The sequence below is a fragment of the Leptodactylus fuscus genome, chromosome 1, assembly GCF_031893055.1.
Source record: "Leptodactylus fuscus isolate aLepFus1 chromosome 1, aLepFus1.hap2, whole genome shotgun sequence".
NCBI lineage: Eukaryota > Metazoa > Chordata > Amphibia > Anura > Leptodactylidae > Leptodactylus > Leptodactylus fuscus.
Window position 1 is genome coordinate 12,899,513 of NC_134265.1, and position 15,885 is coordinate 12,915,397.

A 15,885-nucleotide genomic window follows, 5' to 3' on the forward strand; every position below is an offset into this window, starting at 1 on the left:
TCATTTTTCCGACTAGAAAACAACAGACTTTGTATATTCTTGTGTTTTTATGTCTAGTGTACTGTCCTTTTTTTTTTTTTGCATTCACAATCACCAAGCAAAATATCTGTAAAAAGAAGACAGCACAGAAATGGCATCCAAGTCCCTTAGAATGCCTGAGACGAGAAGAGAAATGAGGAAAAAAATAACATGACATTCCATCCATAACAAGATTTTCATGGACGGAGAGACATTGAGAAAAAAATCCCATCTTGCACTATATTTTCACACTACCTTTCTGTCCATGTGCTATTTATGAAAAATATCAACATCAAATGGACTCATTGTAGTCAATGGAGCCATTCACACGTGTTGTTTTTTTTATGGATGGAGGGAGATTGAGGATAATAATCAAAGAAATGTGAAAAGACCACATTCAGAGCATGTATATGGCTTCTATCCTGTGTGAGTTCTTTGATGTTTAACAAGAGTTGATCTTTGTGCAAAACATTTGTCACATTCAGAACATGCAAATGGTTTCTCCCCAGTGTGAATTACTTTATGTTGAGCAAGATTTGATTTACATTTAAAACCTCTCCCACATTCAGAACATGAATATGGCTTCTCTCCTGTGTGAATCCTCTGATGTTCAACAAGAGTTGATTTACGAAAAAAACATTTCCCACATTCTGAACAGGAATATGGCTTCTCTCCTGTGTGAGTTCTTTGATGTTTAACAAAATCTGAGTTACGAATAAAACATTTCTCACAGTCTGAACATGAATATGGCTTCTCTCCTGTGTGAGTTCTTAGATGTTTAACAAGATCTGAATTACGAATATAACAATTCCCACATTCAGAACATGAATATGGCTTCTCTCCTGTGTGAATCCTCTGATGTTCAACAAGAATTGATTTACGAAAAAAACATTTCCCACATTCTGAACATGAATATGGCTTCTCTCCTGTGTGATATTTTTTATGTTCAACAAGACTTGACATAACTGTAAAACATTTCCCGCATTCAGAACATGAATATGGTTTCTCTCCTGTGTGAGTTCTGTTATGTATAACAAGATATGACTTATAAGTAAAACATTTCCCACATTCTGAACATGAATATGGCTTCTCTCCTGTGTGAGTTCTTTGATGTCTAACAAGATCTGAGTTACGAGTATAACCATTCCCACATTCTGAACGTGAATATGACTTCGCTCCTGTGTGAGTTCTTTGATGTATAGCAAGGGCTGAGGGTATATGTGGGGTAATGACATGTTCTTCATATGGGTCTTGTTTGATACCAGGATCCTCTGCTTTATAATCTGTAGATATCAGATGTCCCTCTGAGCTCCTGGTACAGTCATCTGTGATAAATACAAAGGATTTTATTTAAAAAAAAAAAATAATCTCAAAAAACAATTCTATTAATATTTTATAGAGTCCAAATATTTCTTTACTAGCTTTATCTGGGCGTCGAAGCCCCGTGATTCACGAAAAGTACTCTTGTTAGGCCTAAACGGAGAGGGAGTTTGGTGGTTCTGGATTGCTCTAGCTACTTCCTGGCCTCAGTCATAGTTCGCATTCTTGACTGGCACCGCTCAGTGAGCTCTAAACTCTGGGTGGCCCTAGAGAGGTCTCTGAGCCCACACCCTCTCATTGCTCTCCCATGGCTTCATAAGTGTTGATTGGTCAGACAGTAAAACTAATATGCTTCCTTTTTTCACTTACCAGACAATCAGATCTTGCTGACTATGGTGCTGTGTAGAGACTCTTTCGAAATGATGGCCTATGATCCCAATCTTGGGCAACCCGGACTTCCCTGCCGCTCTTCACTCTTTTCTCTTCCACACTGTGGGTCAACCTGCCTTTAGACTCCATTGCGTTATGTCGGCCTCCTCCCTTCTCCCTCGATCTGAGCTACTCACTACGACCCCCAGACCCTGGACTCTATTGCCTCTCACTGGCAGTTCACCCAGCTTTTCCATTCTTATACTGCTCTTAAGACATCTCATAATCTTCATAGGACATTGTTGCTTTTTAAGCGTTTGTGTCTTTCACCTAGTGATCCGACCCATACTGTCTCACTTATTTATGGCACGCTTATAAAGGATTCAGTCAACCGTCTATCAGTATTTATGTTATAGTTGGGAAAGGGAATTGTGAGATGTGAGGTCTTCAGCTTTCCAAGCATGTTACAAGTTCTCTATATCTTGTCCACTCCTATGCCCTTTTGCTCAGACACAAGGTAAGGTAAAGGACACAACTCGGAGGTAGGAATTACATGAGGGAGAGACATCTCTTGCACTTGAGAAAGGGCCGGTTAAGGCTCGAAACGCGTCGTACTGTGTTGCATTTATTTCAATAAACGTCTCTGAATTTTGGAAAACTGCTCTGTCATGTCCTTCCCACACCAGTGAGCGTGGTTCTATTGAATAGGACCATTGTTCCCAATTGTTTTTCTCTAGCCTTTTGGTTGGATGTCCGTCTTATCCTTCAGACAGTCACTGGAAATGCGATGGAAGCGTCCCCACTGCTGCTCGAGAACAGGCTCCAGTGACGCCTCTATCTTCGGCTGGATCATCCCCTTCTTTTGTCATCTTTCTTCAGCGTCACATCTCACACCTGCACAGTTGGCTCTGCCAGTGAGACACTAGTAGAGCCGACTGCGCATGCCAGCCGGCGGCCATAGTTCCGAGGCCGCAAGTGCGCGCATGCTCAGTGGAGATCACATCTAAAGGTAAGAGACAAATAGCCTTTCTAAAGGCTATTCTGACGTGTGATCGCCAAAAAAAAAAGGGTTTTAATGGTAGAATCCCTTTAAATTGAACAGCAGTTTATTTCATTCTCCCCACTGAAAACTCAAACAGCTCAGTCAATTCCGGTATATATGTGTATGGAGAAGTTTACAGGAAATGTGGCTGGATGGTCAATCTGCATCTTACGTGTCCGGCCACCATGGAGGAGGACAATCACCTTCAATAGCTCTTGGATCTATGAGCTCTTTTTTCTCAACTGCACATGTATCTGTTATCAGTGGAGAGAGGAATAAACCGCAGCAAGAAATGTCTAGTGGTAGCTTTTATCCAAGGAGACAGCAGGTGATGAAGAAGTTGTCCTCATTCACATAGACATATTTCATTATCCTTGTTCCAATGGTATTTCTACATCATATTATAAATGTGCAGCGTGTTATCACCTATAGCAGTATCACATTTATATTCATGTATTACTTGTATTCAGCTGAATGTGGGAATAGACAGCTGAAAATCAGGAATCTGTGACTATTCTGTGGTATATTCAGTGGTGACTCCTCACCTGGGCGGTTCCCTGTAGGAATGTCCTCCTCACACTCCTCATCACCACTCACATAGGGGTCTTCTATCTTTACGTCTATAGCATTAATATTGTTCAGCTCTTTATCCTGATGGAAAGTATATCAAACAAATAAAGTAAGTCAGTAGAAAATTCTAGATGAAGCAAAAGATTAATCTGAGACAAATATAGAGGACAGTTCAAGGAGAACCTCAAAAACATCCTATAAATGTATATTCAGCAGGACAAGATATAGATCAGGGAGAGCAGATCAGATTCTACCAGATACATCCGGGGTTGTTTGTCTCAGGGGAAATAAAGGATCAGATCGGTAGAAATACAACCTGATGGTTCCTTATTCCAACCAGCAGTCTCCATAGCCAGAAAATTGTGAGAAGATCCAGACAACATGTAATGTCTATGGTCAGCTTTATCCTCCATCTCCACCTCTCATTACACAAGTATAAACCATCTAATACTGCTGGAGAACCCAAGACTGACCACAAGGACTTCACAGCCCGTCTACACATCATAGGGAATATCTCCATCTACCTGATCATCCTGTGGAAGAAGAGGACTGGGACATCTCTCCGGTGTTGTCCTCTTACTGGATCTACCTGTAGGAAACACAGACAGGGACTGAATTCATTCTGTACATACAAATAATGGAAGTCCATGTGTATATAGTCATGTCTATTACCTGCTGATGTGAGGGGCTGGTGGTCCTCCATCATCACCTCCTTGTACAGATCCTTGTGTCCTTCTAAATACTCCCACTCCTCCATGGAGAAATATACAGCGACATCCTGACACCTTATAGGAACCTGACAACACAATGATACAGTCATCACCCCGACCCCTCCAGTTACTGTATAATGTCCCAGCATTCCCAGCAGTGTCACCTCTCCAGTCAGCAGCTCCAGCATCTTGTTGGTGAGTTCTAGGATCTTCTGTCCATTGATCTCCTCCTGTATCAGGGGATGAGGTGGAGGCTCCGGGATTGGGCTCAGGGTTCCTCCATATCCATCATACACAGGAGCCTGACAGCGCCCACTAGAGGTCTTCTTCACTACTGTGTAATCCTGGTTATGGGGAGACACATTAATAAATCTCACTACATACATGTCCAGAGTCCATCACCTCTCCAGTCCTATCATCTGTTATTACTATAGATAAGAATGATGTCATGATGACATCATCAGAATCTCTCACCTCTCCAGTAAGCTGGTAGATGATCTCTAGGGTGAGATTTAATAGACTTTCCACCATCTTGTTCCTGTCTCTTTCCATCCTTGATGGATCAGTCAGGAATATTCTCTTATATAGAAGATACTGAGAGGATTCTATATTGTAGGAACCTGATTGGAGAGAAGATGAGACAATGTATTATATCTACCTGTATATTTTGTGTACTGTATGTAACCCCCCAAATGTAAAGCTCCATGGAATTAATGGTGCTATATAAATAAACAATAATAATAATGTAGAAACCTTATGTAATAAATAGGATTAGTAGGCAGTAGAGATGAGCAAACGCCGTTCGAATGAATTGATATTCGATCGAATATCATGCCGTTCGAGACATTCAATTCAAATCAAACACAACGCGGCATACGCAGTGAAAATTCGTGTCCCCTCCCACCTTCCCTGGCGCTTTTTTGCGCCAATAACAGCGCAGGGAAGGAGGAACAGGAACTACGACAACAGAGGTATTAAAAAAAAAAGGAAAAACCCATTGGCTGCTGAAAACATGTGACCTCCCATTCATAAGAATAGTCAACGCCCGCTTCGTGTCATTCCTCCCTTGGAGAGAGATAGGGTCAGAGCTCTGCAGAGGGAGAGATAGGCGTCTTGTTAGCTTCAGCTAGGCAGGGACAAAGACAATCACAACAAAGGCTCTTCTAAGAGCTATAGTGCAGGGAGAGGAGTCGCAGCCCTGAATAGGGAAAAACAATCTCAACCCAGATTTCCAAACTTGTGTACCCGGAAAAGCTAACTGGGATACACAGAAGTTTGTCTGGCCAAATAGGGTAAAGCAAGCTTTCTCACGTTCTCCATACTGAAACGCTGATTTCATTAGGGCACAATTCTGAAGCTCAAGTCTGAATAGGTGCCAGCGTTACACCTGGTATTTACAGGGAAATTATCATACATCTTGCTACTCGCAATTTTGGGTGACTGCAATTCACAGTGTGTTAGGTCGCAAAATACCAAAAATGCGTAAGGCAGCCAATAAAGGACGGGGACTATCCAATCAGGATAGTCACTGCACACTGCGGTCCGCTTCACAGCCTATATTGTCGGAGGAGGAGGATGACGAAGTGGCAGATCATATCATAGTCGCACAGGAGGCTAGCGGGGAAGTTACATGCGTCCCATTGTTGCAGGGCGGATGGGGCGAAATGGAGGAGGAGGGGGAGGAGGAGGAAGAGGAGGAAATGGAGAGAGATCATTCCGTAGGGTCCAGTGAAGTGATGTCAACTAACACTGTGGCACACATGGCGGAATTCATGTTGGGATACTTTTCAAATGACAAACGCATTGTGAAAATCCTGGATAGCAACCAATACTGGATTTTTGCAATCCGCGACCCCCGGTGTAAAAATAATATTTCCAGGTTTATTCCGGTTGAGGGGAGGGCCAGTAGCCTTATCGATTGTCACAAGCAACTGTTGCAGAATATGGTGGAGATGTTTCCGGCAGCTGTCGTTGGCGGCAGAGAGGAGAGTTCCTCCAACAGGCGACGAACTGCCATCCGGTCCACACCTGGCAGGGACACACTCTCCAAGGTATGGGACACGTTAATGGCACCCCCTCGCGAAACAACCACCAATGAAGGGTCTAGTGTCAGCAGAAGGGAGAAGTATAGGCGCATGTTGAGGGAGTACTTGGCCGACACCAGCCCTGTCCTCTCCGATCCCTCTTTGCCCTACACTTACTGGGTCTCCAAGTTGGATTTGTGGACGGAACTTGCGCTATACGCATTGGAGGTCCTTTCCTGTCCAGCCGCCAGCGTGCTATCCAAAAGAGTCTTCAGCGCTGCCGGTGGCATTATTACGGATAAGCGCAGCCGGCTGTCAGCAGACAGTGCTGACCGGCTGACTTTCATAAAAATGAACAGCCAATGGATAGACCCATCTTTTTCTTCTCCACCGGTGTCAAGCACCCACACATGATTTTTAATGTGTGTGCTCAACCTCTACAATTCCTCCTCCTCCTCCTCATCATCATCATCAAATTCATCCACCATCAGCATTGCACAATTCAGTAAATACTACCATCTCCCTCACAGGTCCAAATACACTGCTGGTTCAAAGCTCTACTCCCTCCCAGGGCCAAATACACTACTGGTGCAAGGCTCTGGTCCCTCACAGGGCCAAATACACTGCTGGTGCAAGTCTCTACTTCCTCCAGGGATCTCGAGCAAAGAAAGTGACTGTAGGCATGTTAAATCCCCTCAGACATGCTTCCCCTGCTGTCCCAGTTGCATTCCCGGGTGTTGGCATCATTTTCTGGGGTGTCATAGTGGACTTGGTGACCCTCCTGAGTTGAAGTGTGGATCCCCAAGTCACGAGCATTTTTTCCCCATAGACTATAATGGGGTTCGATAAGAGGCTATTCGAATCGAGTAACGAATTTCGAATATCTGACTAGTATATCTCGAATATCTCTAGTAGGGAGTATAAGGGGGGCTTCCGCTTCAGTCGCTAGTATGTGAAGATATATGGCACATTCCTCCTCAGTATCAGTCTCTTCTCCTCCACTAACCTGTAATGTAGAACGAGCGCCCTACACCGGGGAGACAAACCTAGGCTGGTACAGGACATGTATATGGAGCGGTGTTTGCTGAGGAGTGAGAAGAAGGAGACCAGGATACTGATGGGGATACATTTGGGGTATATTCGGGTAGTCGGTGGAGCACAGAATATAATCTACATTACATATCATTTGTTGTAGTTTCTGATCTGATTTCTTCCAGTTTCTGGTGTAAATTCTAGTAAACTTGTCAGACTGTAGGTGACCCCGCATATCGCACTTAGGGTCACTGTGCTTGCTGACGCTCGGCCTCCTGACTGCCATAGCGACCCCTCGGACCCTGTGATCTTATCGAGGGGGATCTGAGGGGTGGGGGCGATTTTGTCTCCAGACTCCCCGTACGCCATGATGAATAGCGATCCCGGTATGTGAGGGATTAATCCTCTGGAGTAGGAGTATCCAGCGAAACTGCCCTAACAAAAGTCACCAATGACCTTCTAACCGCCAAAGCCAAGCGCCATTACTCTGTCCTCCTCCTCCTCGACCTCTCCTCCGCCTTTGACACAGTTGACCACTCCCTCCTGTTAGAAATTCTCTCATCCCTTGGTATCTCAGACCTGGCCCTTTCCTGGATCTCCTCATACCTCACCGACCACACATTCAGTGTCTCCCACTCACACACCACCTCCTCACCATGCCCTCTCTCTGTAGGTGTCCCCCAGGGCTCCGTCCTAGGACCCCTCCTGTTCTCCATCTACACACTTGGCCTGGGCCAACTCATTGAATCTCATGGCTTTCAGTATCATTGCTATGCTGATGACACCCAAATATATATCTCTGGACCAGACATTACCTCCCTGCTGGCCAGAGTTCCAGATTGTTTAGCGGCTGTAGCCTCCTTTCTCTCCTCCCGCTTTCTCAAACTCAACATGGAGAAAACAGAGTTTATCATCTTCAGCCCATCCTGTATGGCCCCACCACCTGACCCATCTATCAAAGTTAATGGAACCACAATTACCCCTGTCCCACAGGCCCGATGCCTTGGGGTAACCCTGGACTCTGACCTATCCTTCAAGCCACATATTCAAGCCCTCAACACCTCTTGTCGCCTCCAGCTCAAGAACATCCACCGAATCCGCTCCTTCCTCACCCAGGAAACTACCAAGATGCTCGTCCAGGCCCTCATAATCTCCCGCCTAGACTACTGCAACACCCTTCTCCATGGACTCCCAGCTAACACCCTCGCCCCCCTCCAGTCCACCCTAAACTGCGCTGCTCTCTTAATTCACCTCACAGCCCGATCCTCATCGGCTGCTCCCCTCTGCCAGTCCCTCCACTGGTTACCTATAGCCCAGCAAATTGAGTTCAAGCTACTAACGCTAACGGTACTATTCCGTTATCGGGCCAGCAGCAGCGCAGTTCAGCAGCAGCTTTCGGGACAGCAGTTCAGCAGCGGGAATTACAATGACATCCGAGGACTGCTGGCCCGATGCTTGTGCCCAGTAACCAGTACATCGATGACCCCCCTCCCCCATCCTTCTCCTCCTGCCAGTGCTGCCCCCCAGCTCTCCTTACATCTTCCCCGTACCCTCTCCCCGCCACACGACTAGGCCTCACCTCAGCGCTAGTACCGAGACCGAAAGGAAAGACACCGGGGCTCAATCCAGGCCCTGACAAGAAACACGCCGACTATAGGAACGGTGAGCTACAGCGAGCCGGAGGGACAAACTTTCTGCAGCGTCCGGCGGCTATCTAGTAGCATTCATTGCTCAAGATTTACGGTGAGGCCTATTACAGGGAGAGGGTACGGGGCAGATGTAAGAAGAGCTGGGGGGCAGCACTGGAAGGAAGAGGAGGATGAGGGCATCGATCGATGTACTGCCTACTACACACAAGCACGGCCTCTATCATCGGGCCAGCATCGGCTTAGTCATGTGGCGGGGAGAGGGTACGGGGTAGATGTAAGGAGAGCTGGGGGGCAGCACTGGAAGGAGGAGGAGATGGAGGGGGGGTCATTGATGTACTGGCTACTGGGCACAAGCATCGGGCCAGCAGTCCTCGGATGTCATTGTAATTCCCGCTGCTGAACTGAACTGCTGTCCCGAAAGCTGGTGCTGAAATGCGCTGCTGCTGGCCCGATAACGGAATAGTACCACGCTAACATACAAAGCCATCCACACCCTGTCCCCTCCATATATCTCTGACCTCACCTGTCCCCTCCATATATCTCTGACCTAATCTCCCGCTACCTGCCCACACGTAACCTCAGATCCTCCAATGACCTCCTACTCCGCTCTGCTCTCATCCGTTCCTCACACAACCGTCTCCAAGATTTCTCCCGTGCATCCCCCATACTCTGGAACTCCTTACCAAGACACATAAGACCGACCCCCACAATCACAGGATTCAAGAAGGCCCTGAAGACTCCCCTATTCAGGAAGGCCTACAACCTCCAATAACACTATCGCCGTGCCGCCATCTGTACAGTCTCCCCCTCTCCTTCTGTCTCTACCCCCTTCCCTCATAGATTGTAAGCCCTCACGGGCAGAGCCCTCTACCCCACCGTGCCAGTCGGTCATTGTTAGTATTATATCTACCTGTATATTCTGTGTACTGTATGTAACCCCCAAATGTACAACACCATGGAATTAATATAATAATGTAAAGCACCATGGAATTAATGGTGCTATATAAATAAATAAATAATAATAATAACGTAATAGTACACCACCGAACAGGAAGGGGTTAAAGCAGCCGAGTCCTGAGACAACGAGAATGGCCGGAATACACGAAATATCCAAGAAAATACTGACATTGTCCGGAGAGTTTCTCTAATTCTAATGTAACTGGGATGACGTCCTAGAATTGTCTGGTCTGAAAGGGGTTAATAAAAGCTCCAGGTCTGTGAGCGACCACCTACCTCCTCCTGTACAGTGACTGTGGTGACAGGACCTGTGGTGAGGTCACAGGTGTGGGAGGAGTCAGGGAGTCACATGATCAGGTCCTGCTGTTACAGCTTCATATGCTCAGGATAAAGGACCTGTAATGATGTCACATGTGGGTGGAGTTAAGGGGTCATATGACCCGGTGTTCCAGGGCTTGTGATAGTAAAGGTAGATACAAATACAAAAAGCTTTATTGGCACAACCGAAAACACAATTGGTATTGCCAAAGCTAAGAATGGTTGGGTGGGTGAGGAGTGGGCGTGGATTGGCTGGTTTGGAGGTACAGTAGTATTTGGGGTCTCTTCGTTCTTGTTTGGAACATGTGGGTATGGGCGGGTGTAGGGTGGGTGGGTGATTCGGTGGGTGATAAGGGAGTGTAATAGTCTTTGGGGTCTCATCTTCCCCTCATTTGGTGGCAGGTGGACACGTATTGGGCAGCGATCTCCACAGTGGTCTCTTCTTCTCCCAGTAGGATGTAGAGTTTCCTCTTCTCGTCTACAAGATGTGAAGTCTGGGATGTGGGCAGTGAGTCTATGGAAGTAGATGGCCCTCGTTGGTGCAGTGTATCAGGTAGTGGGTCTCGTCTTCTAGGACCTCAAGGTCACAGTGTTGGCACAGTCTGTTCTCCTGTGGCTTGTACGACTGCCTGTGCCGCCCTGTTTCAATCTCTAGGCTGTGGGCAGTCAGTCTTTATCGGCTCAGGGTTTTTCTGTGTTTGCGGTGGGGTATATTCTCCAGGTAGGTGGCCATGGTGTAGTTCCTTTGCAGTGACTGGTATACGGTGAGTTTCTTTGAGTTATTTATTTTGTTTCTCCATTCTTCGATGTATTGCTCTTTGTTTGCTTCTATGGTCACCTTTATTTGGACCATGGTCATTGCCTGTTGGTGGTTCTGGTTTGGCGGTGCTGGGTTTGTTCCGAGTTCTGTAACTTAGCCAGGCTTGGTGGAGGTACCTACCTAGCTCCGCCCGGCATGCCATGTTGGAGATACTGCGGTGGACATGGAGCAGGTATTTGCAGAACTCCAGGTGGAAGGTCTCTGTTGGGCTGGAGTCCCATTTTGGCAGGTCTGGGTAGGTGACTTGGCCCCAGATTTTGCTGCTGTAGAGAAGGATCGGAGAGATGACTGCGTCAAATATCTTCAGCCAGACCCTCACCGGTGGTTTGAGGTGGTACAATTGTCTTCTGACGGCATAGAAGCTTCTGCAGGATTTTCCTTTCACGGTTTCTATTGCTGCTTTAAAGCTTCCTGATTGGTTGAGCTCCAGCCCCAGGTAGGTGTAGCTGTTGGTTTTCTCCATTGTGGAGCCATTTAGAGTGCATTTTGGGATGGGCGCTTTATTGTGGCCCTTCCTCTGGAATACCATGACTTTGGTCTTCTTGAGGTTGATGGGTAGAGCCCATGTTGTGCTGAATTTTTCCAGCACTGACAGGCTGTCTTGGAGGTATTTCTCGGTGGGGGCCAGGAGTAGGAGGTCGTTATAGCAGGAACTTCACCTTCCTGTTGTTCAGGGTGAGGCCTGATGTTGGTGATGCCTCTAGGGCTGTAACCAGTTCATTGATATAGATGTTGAATAGCGTTGGGCTCAGGCTGCAGCCCTGTCTGACCCCTCAGGCCTGTTGGAAGTATGCTGTCCTTTTCCCATTCACCTTCACACAGCACTGGTTTCCGGGGTAGGAGTTCTTGATGACATCATACGTACTTCCTCCTATTCCGCTCTCTAGGAGTTTCAGGAGCAAACCTGGGTGCCACACTGAGTCGAACACTTTCTTAAAGCCCACAAATTTTTTGCCGCTTCTGATGTCATGGATGTGGGTCTTGATGAGGCTGTGCAGGGTGTAGATATGGTCCGTGGTGTGGTGGTTTGGCATGAATCCTGATTAGCTCTTGCTGAGGACCTCGTTTTGTGTGAGGAAGGTGAGGATTCTGTTGTTGATGATGCTGTTGAACAGTTTCCCTAGCGTGCTGCTGATGCAGATCCCTCTGCAGTTGCCGGGGTCATAATGGTCCCCGTTCTTGTAGATGGGGGTTATGAGGCCTTTGTTCCAGTCTTGGGGAAAGTGTCCTGTGTTGAGGATGAGGGTGAATAGTTTGCCAGTGCCGCATGTATTGCTGGGGGGCTGTGTTTGATCATCTTTGGTAGGAGGCCATCGGGGCCACTGGCCTTTCTGCTTTTCAACAGGGCAATTCTTTCTTGTATGTCTTTTATGGTGATTGGTGAGTCCAGAGGGTTCTGGAAGTCCTTGATGGCCTTCTCCATATCCCTCAGTTTGATGATTATCTGTTGCTGTTCTGGGGTTAGGTCTTCTTCTTCAGGGATGTATACTATACTCAGTAAGGACTTTCTGACCTCAGACGGTCACATGACATTTTCAAATCACATATCTGTGCTTGTAAGAAGATGGTTGTGACTAGATCTTATACTCCTTAGGACCTGCTCCTTATCAGTTATAGTATTTAGATGCCTCAGTGTGATTCATTTCCCATTACTGATAAGGACCTTTTTGACCCTAGTGGTCGGGTCCTTAACTGCAGTAGTATTTAAAGGAATTCAATCATTCAAATCCCATTTTTTTTCTCCCTAATGTGTAGGAATAGCCTTAAGAAAGGCTACTCTTCTCCTACCTCTAGATGTCTTCTCCGCACTGCCTTTCTGGTGATATTCTCGGTTTTCTTCTGTATGCAAATAAGTTCTCTTGCAGCACTGGGGGCATCCCCAATGCTGCGAGAAAAATCTCCAGCGACGCCTCTATCTTCACCTGGTTCACCTCTCTCCAAGTTTTCTTTTGGCGTTGGACTTCGAAATTCAAGGCATGCACAGTCAGCTCTACCATTGGGCCTCGTGCAGAGCCAACTGAGCATGCTCCGTAGCTCTGTACCAGCATACAACACGTAAGTGATACTGGTACAAAGCATAATGAGCATGCTCAGTATACTCTATACTCCGTAGAACTACACAAGCGTACTGCACCTTTCTTAAGGCTATTCCTACGTGTTAGGGAGAAAAAATGGGATTTGAATGAATGAATCCCTTTAAAGGGATCCTATCATAAAAACACGTTTTTTTTCTGAGTAATACGTCAGAATAGCCTTAAGGGCTAGTTCACACGGGGCCAAAGGGGCGGATTTTGCCAGCGGAATCCACATCATAATCCGCCCCTTTACAATGGTGGTCTATGGAGACCACTAGCGTTCTTTTTTCCGCTATCGGCAGTTGCCGATAGCGGAAAAAAAGAAGTGAGCTGCCCTTTCTTCAGGCGGATTCGCGGATCGCTGAGTCGAGGCTTCCACCTGGCAGCCGCAACCTCCGGCGTCGGCCCATTCATTTGAGCTGACTCCGGGGTGGGGGAAGCCGCGACCGCAACATCGTGGCTGACAGGTTTTGACTATATTTTGACTTTGCTCCCCGAGTCAAAATATGGTCAAAATCCGCCCTATCGCCCCTGTGTGAACAAGCCCTAAGAAAGGCTATTCTTCTCCTACCTTTTGTTGTCTTCTCCGCGCCGCCGTTCGCCTGAAATCCAGGTTTTTGTCGGTATGCAAATGAGTTGTCCGCAGCACTGGGGGCGGGCCCCAGCGCTCAAACAGCACTGGGGGTGTCCTCAATGCTGCGAGAGAACTCTCTCCAGCGCCGTTTGTCAGCAACGTCCTCTTCATCCTCTTCTTCCGGCGCAGGTTTCAGACTTCTAGGCCTCGGGCAGAGCAGACTGCGCATGCCCACAAGCCACGAGAAAATGCCCGCTTACACAGTATTACACAAGCAACTTCTTTATTGGAAAGCACAACACGTTTCAGGCCAGTACCGACCCTTTTTCAAGTGCAAATATTCCTACCACAGTGGGTCCACTTTGTCCTCTTGACAGAGCTATGGCATCTGAATGGATACATCCTGAGAAGGCTTTTGTAGTATCTAGAAGGTTTAAAATCCTCTTCCCTGTTCCGCTGAGGTCCTCGTCCTAAGGTGGATATTGCAGTTGCTAAATTATCTCGCCGCACAATTGTTCCAGCTGAAGATGACTCCAACCTCCAAGACCCTATAAATAGGCATATGGAGTATACCCTTAGTAGAGCCTACATCACCACCTCAGAGCAAGCCTCAGTGGAGATTGCTTCTAGCGAGGTAGCAAATAAGCTATGTTGTGACCTCGCTCAGCTGGAAGGAGACATAGACTCTGGGGTCTCTAGAGCCAATCTTCTATCCTGTATGGGTTGTGTATCTCTGGTGGCAGACTATTTGGTTGAATCTTCCCTCCACCAGGTTAAGCTTGCTGCTAAATCAATGGTTCTTTCCACTGCATCCTTCCTCAATCTTTTAGAGGAAGATTTGCAAACACCCATTTACTTCGTGCACAGTAGCAGTATGTATTTGTACGTTCCTTTCTGGAATATCTGGAAAACTGTGCCTTAGAAGGAGCTCCTCAGTCAGAAGAAGGTTTGGGAGTCTACTCTCTAGTCTTCCTGATGCCCAAACTATCTGAGAATGATCATAGATTTAAGATACCTAAATCAATTTAATCGAAAAAAAAACTGTTTTGGATGGAAACCATAAAATCAGTAACTGTGTTTCTATAACCCGGCGATGTCCTCGTGTCTCTGGACTTGAAAGATACATATTTACACATCCCTGTGTATCCTCCTCATAGAAAATACTTGATGATTGCAGTGATTGTTACCTGGCGCACAAGACATTTTCGGCATCTCCTCTGCTCCCCACACTTTCACCAAGGTGGTGGCTTGGGTAGCTGTGGCACTGAGGCTTCATGGTCTGTCTATGTGCCATACCTGAATGACTGGCTAATAAAGGCTCAAAAGACACCCTGCTTCAACATCTGCTGTTTCTGCAGCCTCTAGGCCAGCAGTTCTCAACCTGTGGGTCGCGACCCCGGCGGTCGCGGATCCTACAATCCTATTCCAGCAGGCCCCGCCCCCTGTCACAGGAGTGACGTCAGCGTCGTCATCGCTGGGCCGCGATGCTGCCGGAAGACCTACTACCACCACTGCCGGAAGATCCATTGCCACTCCACAGCCTAGCCAGAGAAGCAGGCCTGAAGCACCGCCAACGGAGGTGGAGCCTTCACGACGCATCGCCCGGGCAACGGCCTGTCCCCCTCCACCACAACGAGCTGCCAGGAACAGTATCCGCTCGTACAGGAGATCATTTTCTTTTGCCCAAGCCAGGGGGCCGGAGCCCTCTCCAGCCAGCGAGGAGGACGACTTCGTAGTGGACGACGGCCACGTGGTAGATGGCTCCGACATGGCGGCTGCCTCGGCGCTCCTCTGGAGCCAGCCTGATGAGTCACAACCTCTTAACCTCAACTTACTTCACGGTTAGGGCTTCCCCCCCTCCTGAACCATTCAGGCCCTTCAGCTAATACCCCTTCCTTCCCCACCCCTGATCCTTTATCAGATTTGTTTGCTTCTGCTCGCCGTTTCTTTGATTGTTATGACTCATCTCGTTCTTTGTCTTCTCCTGCTGCGGCATGGGTTGCTGCGGCTCCTCCTCCTGCAGTGTCGTCCCCCTTTTCAGCCCCCAGGCCCATTGCTATTGCTTCCGTTTCAGGGGACCCATTGCAGCCGGAGGCGCCGGTCTACCCGGTTTGGCTTGATGATGCTGCTAAGGGAGAAATTTATGTTTGATTTGATGGTCCATTGGGAGCTCATGTGAAACAGGAGGTTAGAGAAAAAATATGGCACGACGAATATGTTGAGATATTTTCTCTCTTGCCTCTTGAAAAATTTAATTTAGATAGGGTCAAACTAACTGAGTCCAAAAAAGAGGAGGAAGAAAGGCGTCGGTATCGTCTGATCCCGCGTACTTTTTCCAACTGGTTGCAGGCATTTAACATTTTGGCCAGTATCATAGGTGAAAGGGTGCCCCAGCATTGCTCTGCTT

The 15,885-nt window shown here is 47.3% G+C and overlaps 2 pseudogenes; one reads left to right on the forward strand and one right to left on the reverse strand.

Moving 5' to 3' along the window:
- Positions 1-7,454, reverse strand: part of LOC142188959 (uncharacterized) — a 33,028-nt pseudogene extending 25,574 nt beyond the window's left edge.
- LOC142191103 (uncharacterized) overlaps positions 1-15,885 on the forward strand; it is a 602,426-nt pseudogene that overhangs the window by 73,515 nt on the left and 513,026 nt on the right.